The sequence below is a fragment of the Echinops telfairi genome, unplaced genomic scaffold (assembly GCF_000313985.2).
Source record: "Echinops telfairi isolate 266 unplaced genomic scaffold, ASM31398v2 ScPeMD7_2291;HRSCAF=2852, whole genome shotgun sequence".
In the NCBI taxonomy this organism is placed as follows: domain Eukaryota; kingdom Metazoa; phylum Chordata; class Mammalia; order Afrosoricida; family Tenrecidae; genus Echinops; species Echinops telfairi.
The window spans coordinates 13684364-13699539 of record NW_022106189.1 but is presented as its reverse complement, the minus strand read 5'-3'; the positions used below and the strand labels follow the sequence as shown (position 1 = coordinate 13699539).

The 15176-nt window shown below is 39.7% G+C and overlaps 1 pseudogene; it reads left to right on the top strand.

Moving 5' to 3' along the window:
• Nucleotides 1-6673: 6673 nt before the first annotated feature.
• LOC115870775 lies at nt 6674-6800 on the top strand (annotated as a pseudogene).
• Nucleotides 6801-15176: the final 8376 nt, after the last annotated feature.

Genomic DNA, 15176 nt, shown 5'->3' with positions numbered 1-15176 from the left:
AATAAGATGTGGCTTTATCTTCTCTAGCTGCCCTTTGAAATCTTCTATTCGGCTCTTCGACTTCATCATTGCTTCCCTTTGCGTTAGCTACTCTACAATTAAGAGTAAATTTCAGAGTCTCTTCTGACATCCGCTTTGATCTTTTCTTTCCTTCCTTGCTTTTTAATAACCTTTTGCTTTCTTCATGAATGATGGTCAGGGTGTCCTCCCACAGCTCTTCGCCTCTGTCATTAGGGTTCAATGCATCAAACCTGTTTCTGAGATGTTCTCAAAATTCAAATGGGATATACTTAAGGTAGTACTTTGGCTCTTTGGGACTTGTTTGAATTTTCTTCACCTTTATCCTGAACTTACATATAAGCAATTGATGATCTGTTCCAGAGTCAGCCCCAACCTGGTTTTAGTTGCCGATGTCGAGCTTCTCCAGAGCCTCTTCCTACAAAGGTAGTAAACTTGATGTGGATTCCATCTGGAGAAACCCATGTGGATTGTCACCTTTTGAGTTGTTCAAAGAAGATATTTGCTATGAACAAATCCTTGGTCTTGCAAAATTCTATTATGAGATCTCCAGTTTCATTCAATCATCAAGTCCATATTTTCCAACTACAGTTTCTTCTTCTTTGTTTCCAACTTTTGCATTCCAATTGCCAATAGTTATCAAGGCCAGTTGATAAAATATTTGACCAATTTCCAACTGAAGTCCTTGGTAAATTCTTCAATTTCTTCCTCACTCGCTGTTGTGGTTGTTGCATAAATGTGAATAGTAGTATTGATTAGATTTCATTGAAGGTGTATAGATATGATCCTATCTATCACGGACAGCATTGTGCTTCATGATTGATCTTCGAATGTCCTTTTGGGCAATGAATGACATGACATTCCTCTTAATTGTGTTAGTCTCACCACAGTAAGTCATATGAATTTATGATTCAAAAATGACCAATAGCAGTCCATTTCAGCTCACTAACACTGAGGATAAAGAACTGTACACATTCATTTAATCTTTGAGGACTTCTACTTTTCCTAGATTCATACTTCATGTATACCAAATTCCAATTATTCGTAGATTTCTGTAGGCGTTTCTTCTATTTCTGTGTTGTACCCCAGCAGCCAAGGAAGATTCTGAAGGCTTTCCTGCCCCAGCCATTACTCCATTCATGACACCAGGGTGGACTCTACTTGAAGAAAACAGTGCCTCCTCAGTCACATTTCGAGTACCTTCCGATCTGAGGGCCCATCCCCTGGCACCGTCTCTGACAATATTCTGCTTTCATTCATTCGGCCTTCAGTACGTGACAATGTTTCGATGTTATGCATTAAGTTTTCAGAGGTTACTGCCTCGAATTTGAGCGGCTGACTTCTTCTTAGTAGTCTGTGTTTAGTCTGCCAGGTCTACTGAAACTTGTTCACTTTGGGTAACCCTGCTGTCATTTGAAATATCAGTGGCATAGCTTCCAGCATCACAGCAACACATAAACCATGACAGTAAGACACACTGGCCGACAAATGGTGGTTTCAAGTTTTAAGAACGATAAAATATGGTTGACACTTGTTATTTTTAGATGGCATCAAGTCAGATGAGACTCATAGCGACTCTATATACAGCAAAAAACAATGACAACAACAACAAAAACACTGCCCAGTCCTACATCATCCTCACAATGGTTTGTTTGAGCCCATTGCTCAGTCCTTGTGTTAACCCATCTCCTTAATGTCTTCCTCTTTGGCTGACCCTGTACTTCACGGAGCATGACCTCCTTTTCCAGGGAGTGATCTCTCTTGTTAACATCTCCAAAGTGCCTGAGACTTAATCTCCCTATCCTCACTTCTAAGAGCATTTGGCTATAATTCTTCTAAGACAGATTTATTTGTGGTTCTGGCATTGAATTTCCTTTTTCTGCTGGCAGGCCACAGTACTGTCAATATTCTTTTCCAGCTCTATAATGCAAATATATTCATTCTTCCTTGGTCTTCCTTATTCAAGGAATGTCTAACTTTCACATGCATATGAAACGATTAAAAATACCATGGCTTGGGTCAAGGACACCTTAGTCCTCAACGTGACACCAAGACTTTAAAGAGGTCTTGGACAGCAGACTTGCCCTATGCAGTAAGTCTTAATTTCTTGACTGTTGCTTCCAAGAGCATTCACTGTGGTCCAAGGATGATGAAATCTTTGACCATGTCAAACTTTCCTCCCTTTATCATGTTATCTAGAGGGCTAGTGGTGATGATTTAGGATTTCTTTACATTTAGTTGCCATCTAAACTAGAGGCTGCAATCCTTGATCTTCATCAGCAAGTCCTCTTTGTTTGCAGCAAAGTTGTGCCATCTGCATATCACAAGTTATTAGTAAGCCTTTCTGTGCTACTGATGCCATGTTCTTATTGACATAGTCCAGCTTCTTGGATTCTTTGCTCCACCTACAGATGGAACAGATATGGTGAAAGGATGCAAGCTTAAAGCAGACCTCTCCTAATTTTAAATCACTTCGTCTACCCTGTTCTGAACAAATGACTACTTCTTTTCCTGTGTGCAGGTTCCACATGAGCACAAGGAAGTGTTCTGGAATTCCCTTCCTTCCCTTTGCTACCTCTAGTTTGTTATGATACACAGGGTCAAATTAATAAAAAAAAACATTTTTTGCCTACTATTTTCTGCTTTCAGCCAAGATTCATCTGACATCAGCATGATATCCTTTTTGCCATGTCCTCTTTTGAATTTCTGGCAGCTTCTTGTCAATTTACTGCTGCAATGTTTGTTGAATGATCTTCAGTAACATTTTACTTGCATGTGATATTAATTATATATAGTTTGCACATTCTCTTGGATCACCTTTCTTTGGCATGGGAACACACACACATCTCTTCCAGCCATTGGGCCAGGTAGTTGTCTTTCGGATGCTTGATTTGGTGAATGAGTGCTTCCAGGGCTTCGGCAGTTTGTTGAAACATTTCTATCGGTAGTCTGTCTATTCTGGGAGTCTTCCTTTTCACTAATACCAACAACGCAGCGGAAGTTCTTCCTTCAGTACCATTGGTTCTTGATCATATGCTGCCTCTTCAAATGGTTGGATGCAGACCACTTCTTTTTGGTACAGTGTTTATGTATATTCCTTTCATCTCTCATAAATGTTTCCAGCATAATTCACTATTTTGTCCATAGACTATTTCAATATTGAAACTTGAGGCTTGAATTTTTTTCTTCTGTTCATATAGTTTAAGCCACCCAGGGCACATTCTTCCTTTTTGGTTTTCTAACTCCATGTCTTTGCGCATTTCATTAATATTCTGTCTTCTCATGCTATGCTGCTCTTTGAAATGAACTGTTCAGCTCTTTTACTTCATCATTTCTTCCACTTGCTTTAGCTACTCTATGCAACTTTCAGAGTTATTTGTCGTATCCATTTTAATCTTTTCATTTTTTAAAACATTTTGCTTTTTTCATGTATGATGTGTTCAATGTCATCCATTAGGTCTTGATGTCAACTCATTAGCCCTTTTTTCACTAGTGTTCAATGCGTCAAATAAATTCTTGAGAAGTTCTCAAAATTCAAATGGGATATATTCAAGGCTATATTTTGTCTCTTATGGACTTGTTTTATATTTGCTTCAGCTTCAACTTGAACTTTCATATGGGCAGTGGATGGTCTGTTCCACAATCAGCCCCTTGTTTTGTTTTGGCTATTGATATTGTGCTGCTCCATTGTTGTTATTTATTCCCTCCGATGTAGTCAATTTCATTTCTGTGTATTCTATTTGGAGAAGTTCTCATCTATAGTCACTTTGTGCTGTTGAAAAAGGTATTTGCGATGAAGAAGTCATTGGTTGTTAGAGCAAGCCAGCCCCTAACAATATCACAGGCTTTGTAGATGCAATTGTACAGCGATAATATATAAAGATCATAGTAAAGTCATAGAGAATAGGAGAGGTAGGAGAGGAGATAAAATAAAGGAGTCAGACATTTTATGGTAGCATGCTCACCTCTGGGACTGCCATGATCTCAGCAGCCAGATCCATGCAGAGAATAGGAGGAGGAGCGGAAAACTTTACTGTCTTGGGATATTTGTAGGTAGCCATAAGCCATTCATAAGACAGCAGTTACATATGTCACAGGATGGGTGGTAATCACAGTAAAGTCCCTGAACTCACAATACCTGCACTGGGAGAAGGTATGAGGAGAGGATGGGTGACCCAGCAGGAGGAGATAGTCAAAGAATGTCAGCTTCTACAGGGAGATAGAATCAACCATGTGCTCACTTAAGGCAACATATCTGTTAGGGGAGAATCTGTGGGAATGACATTTAATTTCCCACAGTTGGTCTCGCAAAAGCGTATCATGCAATCTCCAACTTCATTTCTATCACCAAAGCCTTATTTTCCAACGGCTGATCCATCTTCTTTGTTTACAACTTTTGCATTCCAATTGTCAATAACTATCAATGCATCATAACTCCATGTTTGATCACTTTTAGATAGAAGAAGTTAGTAGATTTCTTCAATTTCTTCCTCACTAGCTTTAGTGCCGTGGTTCTCAACCTTCTGAATGTGCTTTCTTTTTGGAGGTTCTGAATAGACAGTGCAACAATGTATGCCAGAAAAAACAACAACCTGATTTGTGGCAGGCGGGGGACTGATTTTTCCATCACGACAATGCACCTGCTCATGCAGCCATCTCAGGGCACCAGTTTTTGGCAAAAGCAGCATGCCTCTCTTGCCCCACGTACCTGACTCACCTGACCTTGCTCCATGTGACTTCTTTTTGTTTCCTCAAATGAAGAGGGACATGAAAGAACAGTGATTTGATGACATAGAAGAAGTGAAGAAGAAGAAAAAAAAAAAACAAGGGAGGTGCTGTCAGCCATCCAAACAGATGAGTTTGAAAAAATGTTTCCAAGAATGAAATCTCAGATTTGACAAAAGTCTTAAGTATAATGAAGGTGATAAGGTTGTTTCATTAAAAAATTTAAACGCATAGCTTTTGGGGGGGAAAACTCCCCTATTTGGGGGAGGGTATCCCCTCATATTTTGAGTGTCTTCCAACTTGAAGGGCTCATGTTTTTTTTCACTACATCTCACAATATCATGCTGCTATTCATAATATTTTCAGTATACCTGACAATGTTCCACTGTCATTCATAAGGTTTTAAGTGCCTAATCACTCAGAAAGGACAGCCTATTCTATCTTAGTCTGTTCCTAGTCTGGAAGGTCCCTTGATACCTGTTCATCATGATTGACCCTACTTGTATTTGAAAAACCGATGACATCATTTCCACCAACACAGCAACACACAAGGCACCACAGTACGACAAACTGACAGACAAGTGTTGGGGGTACACATTCGGATCAAGAGCAGCAGGTCCAAATTGGCTTCACCACTTACATCCAAATGACTTGGAAAAAGAAAACTGCTCAAAGTTTCATCTTCTTGTCTAAAAAATTGGACTAGTCATTTAAAAAAGAGGCAAGGAAGCACAATAGTTAAGTGTTCTGAAAGACCAGTGCCTGGGAGAAAAACCTGGGGATATGCTCCTATGATAATTACAGCAAGAAACATTCTATAAAGTAGTTCTACTCTGTCCCTTGTGGTCACTATGAGTCAAAATTGACTCCACACATCTAATAATTATAACAATCGCTAGAATGACCTCATATGAGCATTCTAAGAATTAAAGGCGAACATATTATCATCAACAAATACTATGATCTGACTATGTGGAATGAGTGCATTGTGTTGGGAACGAGTAGACATAAACCACTTGGCACAGTGTCTGGCAGAAGTGGATTCTCAGCAAAGTTGTTGTAAAGCTGACTCCAACTGGTAACTGCTGGTGTGTTTCAGAGTAAAACCGTGCTCCACAGAGTAGAACTGTGCTCCACAAAGTTTTTCACGGTTGCGTCCCTCCCAAAGTAGATCATGAGGCCTTTTTCCTCAGCCATTTCTGGGGGCCTACCAACTCAAAGCACCTCTCTTTTGGTTCAGAGCTACAGTTAATATTTAAACTGTTGATTCTCTCAGCGGCAATTTGGGTTCCTGAGAAGCCCATCAGGGACCTTCCTCTGCAGCTCAGCATTATCACTTTATGGTGAGAAAATTTGGGAATGGTGCCATTTGCATGCCCAGTAAGGTTTAACTTAGTGCAAAGAATTAAATATTGGTTTCAAATAATTGAAGTGAGCAAATTAAAATGTCCGTTGCCAGATCTCCATAAGCATTCTCCAAAATTAGGTGGGAAGAACATATCAAAGCAGACTGGGAAATATAGCATTGCCTTAAGAAATTGCAAGGAAGACTTTGTGAGAATTGTTTATCTCTGTGTTAGTTATAGTATCTGAAAAGTGGACCCAACCCATATCCAAAGAAATGCAGACTTGTTTGGTAAGTAGAAAAGGTCAACATGATTCAATTCTTTTAAAGTTATTGAAAATTAAATTATAGAAATTTCTAGAAAATATTCTTTAAAATAAATATGTCCATAATGCCTATGTAAAATGCCAGCTTTTTGGGAAAACAATCCAAGATAAAGTGAAAGCCGTGAATATAGTTATGTGAGAGGTAGACTTCATGCACTGTTCAATTTTTTAACCTAAAATCTTCTTTAATGCTATTAAAAACATTATCCAGTTTAAAAATGTCAATAGTATAATTAAATACTTAAATACCACATAATGCATACTTACCTGGCAGGGGAGATACCATGATCAGGAAGGTGGTTTTCCCAGGGTGAGGCTTATCCATTGCACTCCATATGTGCTGACCCTGCGATTTCCCCAAATGTGGGAAACTCGACTGCATAAGAAAAATAAGAAAATAAATAGATAAATATTACAAAATGCTAAGGAATTTTCATCTTTTGAAAATAAAATTTCAAAAGTCTCAAAAGTAGGGAAAAATATACATTGGAAAAATCAAATAAGGCCCTTGGATAAACAGTAATTACCTAGATCTTATCCATTTGAAACAGAATATTATGCAGATGGTCGTTTGCATGCTTAACTATAACCAGAAGAAGCAGGTTCATGATGTGGTGGCAGGGGGTTAAGTGGGAAAAGTTTTACTTTGAAAGCAAAGATCCACTAATCAAGTTTTCATCTCTCCTTAAACTAGAGTTCTCTTTGTACACCCAGCTTTGATACTGTATTAGACTGATTTGACTGGAGAAACAAATCCAGTGACCCTCATATCTCTGAAAGAGTTTTATATCAAGAAGTAGGTATATATCAAGCACACATCCCAGTCCATAAATCTGATACTAACCAATAAGACAGATAACAGTCCCTACGTCCTTCTTCAAACTAATGCAGTCACAAGATGCAGAATGCAGGAAGATCAGAGGCCCATAGGTGCAAATCCCTGGATCCAATGATGGTGGATGCATCTCCAGGGCTCTGCCAGGAACGAGTCCCCCAGCAGGAAGATGAAGGCAGAGAGAGAGGGGGGAGGTCCCCAGGACCCTCCTTATGAGAAGGCCACACCCACAAGGAGTCACCATCAGTCTATGACCTGATGGACAGGCTAAAATCCACCTTACACTTTTATCTATCTCCAAGTTGACATGAAATTACATAACTACCACAGAGACTCTGACCATCTCCAGCTTAGGGGCCCAGAACTGTGGCTACTGACTGGAAGGCTGGACATCAAGTCCACTCACAGGCATCCGGGAAGAAAAGCAGCCACCGAAACCACATGGGGTTCCCATGAGTCAGAATCAACTCCACAACACGGCTTTGTTTTCTAGTGTTGGGTGTTTCAACTCTGTGCTAGGGCAAAGCAAATTGTTCAGACTCCCACACATTGGAGTCAGAAACATCTGTCTCCAAACCCTGCTTCGCTTATGGCTTCTGTCTTACTTCCAGGTAAGCTGCTTACTTTATGAACTTCAGCCTCTTCATCTATTAAATGGAAATACTACTCCCATCTATATTGAGGATTAGATAATAGAATACACAGGATACATTTAGGACAAATAAGTGCCCTGCCTGTTACAATATTAACATTACTATTGTGCTTTACTGTTGACAAACTTCCTTCTTGTTTTGAGCCAGGTACTGGGCCAGGATGTTAGAAGTTTTTGCATGATGAACTCTTTTTAATTTATTTTTATGTATTGCTTTCTCTTTTACTCCCAAACTCAGACTTCCCACACTGGAGTTTCTTCCCTTGTTAATTACTGCTCTCCTCACAGTGACAGCTGTGTCTTTCCTGTTTGCTAGTTGATGAATCAATCAAATGATGCTTTTGTAATGTAGTGAATTGGGGGCTGCTTAAGTGCCTAGTGGAATGTGTGGAGCTGACAGCTCCCCTGGAGACAGAGAGAGGTTATGCATGTCTAACAGGATGCCCCAGGGGCTGCCAAACAGGTGCTTCACCCCAAATCTGCTCTGGCTATCCATCTAGCAGCATGGGTCAATGTCTCTTTGCCTTCCAGTGTTGCCCTGGATCTAATTTCCCCAGCGATGGTGGGAAATAATTAGAGATCAATGTCACAACAATACAGGTTCCATAGATCCACATTATTGCTCTTAATCCCCAACCCCCTTCTTTCTGCAGATCATTGCTGTTCAGAGTTTATCTGGCTTATGTGGAACACCATCAAGTTCTGTTTCCTATAGGGGAGATATAATTCTCTGACCAACACTTTTCTGGTAAGGACCCCAAATCTGAGACCATCTTATATAGAAAACTGCAGAAAACATTTGGATTTTAAAGTGGGTTTTCCAACAATAGGAGCCCTTGAATAGCACAAGTGATTTACATGGTCAGCTACTAATTAATGTGGTGAAAGTTTGAGTCTACCCAGAAGAACCATAGAAGAAAGGCCGGGCAATACCATCCTGATTTTAAAGAACTCAGCATTGGGTGAGAGAAAGATAATTAGTTATTACAGTGTCTACCTCTTTTGTGTCATTTAATCGTCGTGTGGTGGCTTAAGTGTTGCTTTGACGCAATTTCAAATCCTAGGAAGGTCACCCACAGTGGGCAGGATTCATCAGAGCTTCCAAACTGATAGACACTAAGAAGAAGGGCCCGCTGATCTATTAATATTTTTAAAATGGGCAATCAAACCCTTATATACATATATCAATGGAATATTATTTGATAGAGTGTTGGAAGATGAGCCAATCAGGGTCAAAGGACTCAAAAAGCAAGTGGAGAAGAGCTATCTCCTTCAATATATTTGACCTGAATTATGTAGATGGAGCAACATGGGCTGGACTTTTATTTGCTGAAGTGGCATAACTAAAATTAAGAAAAAACAGCTGCAACTATACATTAATAAACGGAACATCGAATGTCTGATATATGCATGTAGAAAAATTGGAAGTCATCAAAAAATGAATGAACCCCATAGAGGTTGATATCCTACTAATTGATGAGCTCAATTGGACTGATATTGACCATTTTTAATTGGATGATCATCTAGTATACTATGCCAGGAATGGCAAATTGAAGAGGAATAATGTTATACTCATCATCAAGAACAGTTTAATGTCTATCGTGAAGTTAATGTTAGAGCAATATCTATATGCTTAGAATATCAAAAATATCACTATTTTTAAAGTTTATTAATTTAGTGGTTCCTAATGCCAAAGATAAAGAAATTGAAGATGTTTCCCAACTTCTACTGCCTGAAATTGATCAAGCATGCAATCAATATGCTTTAATAATGACTGGTGATTGGAATGTAAAAACTGGAAACAAAGAAGATGCAAAATATGGTTAGAAAATATGACCTTGGTGACAAAAACAATGCTGACAACAATATGACAGAATTATGTAACACCAATGACTTATTGGCAATATCCTTTTTAACCACCCAAACAGCAACTATACTGGTCCTTGCCAGATTTAACACACAGACATCAAATTGACCACATCTGTGGAAAGAGATCATGGAAAATTTAAATATCCTAATTAAGATGTTATCAAAGCATGAAGATGTCACCAAGGACAGTTAAGAAATTTTTATTTGCAAGGCAGGGCAGAAGTAACGAGAATCAGAACACACCCCATGAAACAGTGGGTTGTAACGGGCAAAATGTGGAGAAATTGAGTCTTTAAGGGAGGAGCCCAGTGCCACAAAAGTGCAGTGGGTACAAGAAAGATGAGGACATAAGTCACCCCCCCAAGCACATTGTCTATAGGGAAGGCAATGGGACCCGCAGCTCATAGTAACAATCATTATAATTGTTGTAATAGCCAAAGCCAACCAATTGCCATCAAGTCTTCCCTGTCAGATGGTAACAATGCGTACTTCTGAGTGCTTTACAGAGGCTGAGTCCTGCCCCCCAACACACACCACTTTTATTGGTATATATTTCACATGTCATACAGTTCAATAGATCAATCACATCAAGAAAAGTTGTACAATCATCACCACAATCAGTTTGGGAACATTTTCTTCATTCTTATACTCATCATTATTAGCTCCACATTGCCCCCATCCTCCCCTGCCATACCCTAAGGAACTATTAATCCAGTTACTGTCTCTATAGATTTACCTACCCTGGACTTCATATACTGACAAACATTTGGGGAAAAAATATGCTAGCAACAATAGCAAAGTAAAACAGATAAAAATCTCAATAGAAAAGAAAAGATTAAAACCTAGAACAGATTTAAATGGCCCATAAGGAAGCTCAAATGCTAGGGTACTAAATTTTAAGCTAACTGCATCTGCAACAATATACTTTCCACTGCATTCTGCCTGACAGCCAGGGTATTAACATTCCTGATCCATGGTCTAAAGGGAGTCCCCAGGGGTTTAATCCACATGTAGTACCCCTTCACCTTTTTTGAAAAAACTGAAACAGCCTTAAAATGAGTCAAAAATAAAATCGAATGATGAGAAATTACCTATTTTAACCTATGTCTCTCATAATCTACTTACAGTGGCTGATTTTTCAGATATAGATCACATCTTCAGAGGTACCTCTGAGTCAGCTCAAACCTTTGACAATTGTTTACCAGCAAAGAGTTTAGCTGGTGGCACTAAGAAAGGTTACTATTTTCCAAGGTGTGGAGTGAGAACTACTAAGTGCTAGATTCTGTTAGTTGGCTTTGAGTCAACCCTGACTAATGATGATCCCAAGTGTGCAACTATTCCATAGAGGGTCCAAATGTGGGGTCTTTCAGAAGCAGATCAGCAGGCCTATCTTCCAAGATACCTCCAGGTGGGTTAGTAAATACTTTGTTAATAATAAAAAAGAACCCCTACTAAGCTGTGCCAAGGATTTGCACTATGTACTAAGCACTTGATGTGAATTTACATTACTAAGTAAATAGTCTCATAGTCACCAGGAGTCAAAATAGTCACCAGGAGTCAAAACCTCACTGCTCAAGGGTAGTGAGGTTTCTGATTTCACGTGTTTGCACTTGTTTCTCCCCCCCACCCGCCACCCCCATTCTGTTTCTGATGGAGACTTGGTGTGCACTGACTAAAGCATTGGATTGCAGCCCTAAAATGTTGGCAGCTCAAACTAACCAACCTACTCCATGGTAGGAATCAACATACAGCAGTGGGTTCTGAGCAGGCCTGCAGTTCCAAATTTTATTGACTGTGGGATCTTAGACAAGTTACTCTCCACTCTGAAACTCAGTTGTCTCCTCTATAAAATAAAATGCAATTAAAATAGTGCTCTCCTGGGCTGATTGGGATGATTAAACGAGAAACTGCCTACAAATGCCCGCACGGTCCTGGTGTCTATGGTAAGCTATTAATAAATTATTATTATGATTAATATTAGTTCACCAGGACTGCCACCACAATGATATAGCCAACTGGAGGATGTAGCAGAATCTGAGAAGACCCTATTTTCTTCATCTGTTTTCTACCACCTGACATTTTTGCCCATATAATCAACTAAAGGGTTGGACTCGACTTGCAGGATACTTCAAGTTCTCAAATACCCATTTTTTTCAATGTCCCACTCAAATACCCGCTTCCAGGAAGACTTGCCTTTAAGTCTTCCACCAGCAAAGTACTTCCTTCTTCTGAATGTTAGCTATTATTTGCCTTGGTTTGTTCACTGCTACATAAAGTAAGTAATCTAAGGGGAAGGGAGCCTGTGGGTATCCTGTGGGCCTTCTCATTGTTTTGGGCCCCACATGGTATCAGGGAGCCTTTGACAGTGCTCTGGTCTATCATTCACCCACAAACACTCAACCCTTTCCCTTTTTAAATTCCACATCAATAGTGGAAACCACTTTCTTCTTGAAAACTTTATTGTTCTGATGAAAACCTGCCACAACCCATCTTTCATTGTCTCTCGACTTGCTATCTCTACATTTTATGGTGCTTAGGGTTTATGGCTTTTAAAAGTTTCCTTTTCATCAAGTGTTTAAATCAAGCTCTTCTTTATTGATAGAGATTCAAGCCTGCTGATTAACTTTTCAATCAAAGCTGCCTACAACATACACTCTGGTGCAGGCAACAGCAATCGCAGCTTCGGAAGCAACTAAAACAGTCAGTTAACTGACTTTCACAGTGTTACTAGCTGTCCCTCTTTAAGCAGAGGAAACTTCAGAGCTGTCCTTAAATTGTTTGTTCGAAGAACCTGGTGCAGAACCTAAATTTCCTGCATGCATCTGGGTTCATGGAAATTTCTTCAGCATACCCATTATAGACAAGGTCTGAGTCAAGAGTTGTTTGTTTGAAAAGGGCAAATAAAAAGACAAAGAACAATAGTATTTTTGTCTTGCTTGTTTGTTCCTATTATTTTTTTCCCTCCTCCTAAAACATTTGGGAGAGTTATTGAGTATACCCTTTAATAGAATCACAATCTTCTTGATATAGATAGATGGAAGACAGACAGTAATGATAGCTAGATAGCTAGCTGAACAGATAATAGGCAAATGATGATAGTGAGATAATTAAAGTTTGTTTTGCCAACCTGGTCATTAAACACATGTGGAGTTAATTGAAGGGTGGTGATATAAATGGCTCCATGAGCTTCACCTTTCTCATTCTCAGGTCTCTTGCTTTGTGTTGGTTGGACCAGGGTGCAGCTACCTTAGCCAGTTCCTGCTTCAGCTGGCAAGGCTCACTTCCTGCAAGACATCCCCAAGAAGAAGCCACATGGACCTACCCCGATGCAGCCCTGGGTGCTGGAGCAGCCGTGTGGAGACCCCTGGCAATGCTGAGATGCTTACACACTCACTGATTCAGCTTTCCTCCTGAAGTTGGCATCATAGTGTATGTTTTGTGAGATGGAGGATGACCTTGTAGATTGTTGTTGGACATATGGGTTAATGTTGGACTTGTGGGCTTTGGCAGCACTGGGTTGGGATGTTTTCTTGATGCACACTTAACCTTTATATAAAACTCTCTTATATATGAGTTTCTGTGGATTTGTTTCTCTAAAGTACCCAGACAGATAGATTAGATAGATAGATAGATAGATAGATAGATAGATAGATAGATAGATAGATGAGAGAGAGAGGGAAAGAGACCTTTATACTATCTCTGCATATAACTTTGGTATACAGCTATGCTATATATTACTCATAATGTTTGCCCACAGACTGAAGGGAAAGTAGAAGAGAATGATTATAATGGAAATAATAATGCTGACATATATTCAGCATTTACTATGGGCCTGGCTCCGTACTAAATCTGTCCATTTGTGATTTCAAAGGCCTCATGTAATTTTCTATGGGCATAACAATTATTATTCTCTCCCATTTTTAGTTGAGAAAACTGAACTCCAGAGATGTTAACTTGCTTGGTCAAAGTCACTCAGCCAGTACACAGAAAGTCAAGGAACATAGCAAAGTCACTCAGCCAGTACACAGAAAGTCAAGGAACATAGCAAAACATCCTGCCTGCCTCTGAAGTCACAGTGGCAAATAGTTGCTCCTGGGATGTCATATCTTCTGTCCGTATTTGATGGAGAACTCACTCGGGACGGTGGCATCATCTTCCCTACTTTGTCTTCTTTGTGGTTACCTGGCAATAAATTAGTTGATCTTTTACTAAATCACTACTAAGTGTCAAATTTGGGCTACGAGTCCCTAGTTGCTTCAACTGGTTAAGAGCTCTAATGCTGACCACAGCATTAGTGTTTGAATCTGCCCCATGAAAGACACTGAGAATCTTTGGATTAAAGTTCTACTCTCACACAAGAGATGCTGTGAGTCAGAATCACCTTCATGGCAACTAGTTTGGAGTCCCTTGGTGGTACATAGTTAATACACTTGGTTCTCTTTTAGTTGAGGACCAAAAGTCTGGAGCTTTTATTCTACCCAAATGTACCACGAAGAAAGTCCTGGAGATCTCTCTGCAGAATCAGCCATTAGAGTCTTCGTGAGTTGGAGTTCACTTGACAATATCTGACCTTTTGTTTTGTTTTATTTTTACCCTGACCTGGGTCAACCAGGCTTAGTTATAGGAAATACAGCAGTGAATAGAGTAGACAAGGTCTCAGTTCTCATGAGTACAAGTTGCAGTGGGTGGAGGCTCTACTTCTAGTGCTGGTTTACGGAGACAGTTTCACTATTTTCCAGATCTTTGTTTAAGGTCTGAGCTCAAACATAAGAATAATGGTGAACATGGCACAGGATCAAGCAGCGTTTCTTTTTGTTATACATAGGGTCATTATGAGGGGAGTTGAGTCAATAACTCCTAGAAAGAAAAACCATGCTTAAGGCCTGATTCCTTGGTTTTCTATGGAGCAGATCCCTGACAACTAGCTAAGTCGATCTTGGTCACAGCCATTGAGCTATTGGCATGCTTAAACATGACCTGCTTATGTCTCCCCCAGAATATTAAATGAAAAGAAAACCTGATCCAGTTGAAGGAATGAATATAGAGAGAAGCAAAAGGTCTTATCACAGCAGTTGAGACAGGAGTACATTTAGGCTGAAGCAAACCAGCCAGAGTGATAAGAGTTCAGAGGTAGCACTTTCTCACAACAGGCTTCGACAACTAGAATTTCTTGTTTGGTTTTGAAATCTTCAGTAATTTGCTGTCTTTCCTGGTACTCAAAGTCCCTGGGTGGTATAAACAGTCAAGAAATCTGCTACTGATGGACATTGGGCCTCCACTCAAGTACTACCTCAATGCAAGAATACTTTGCTCTATTAAACTGGCATTCCATGATGCTCAGCTTCCTGACACAATTGCCGAAGACAAAGTGGGTGCATAAGCAAATGTGGTGAAGAAAGCTGATGG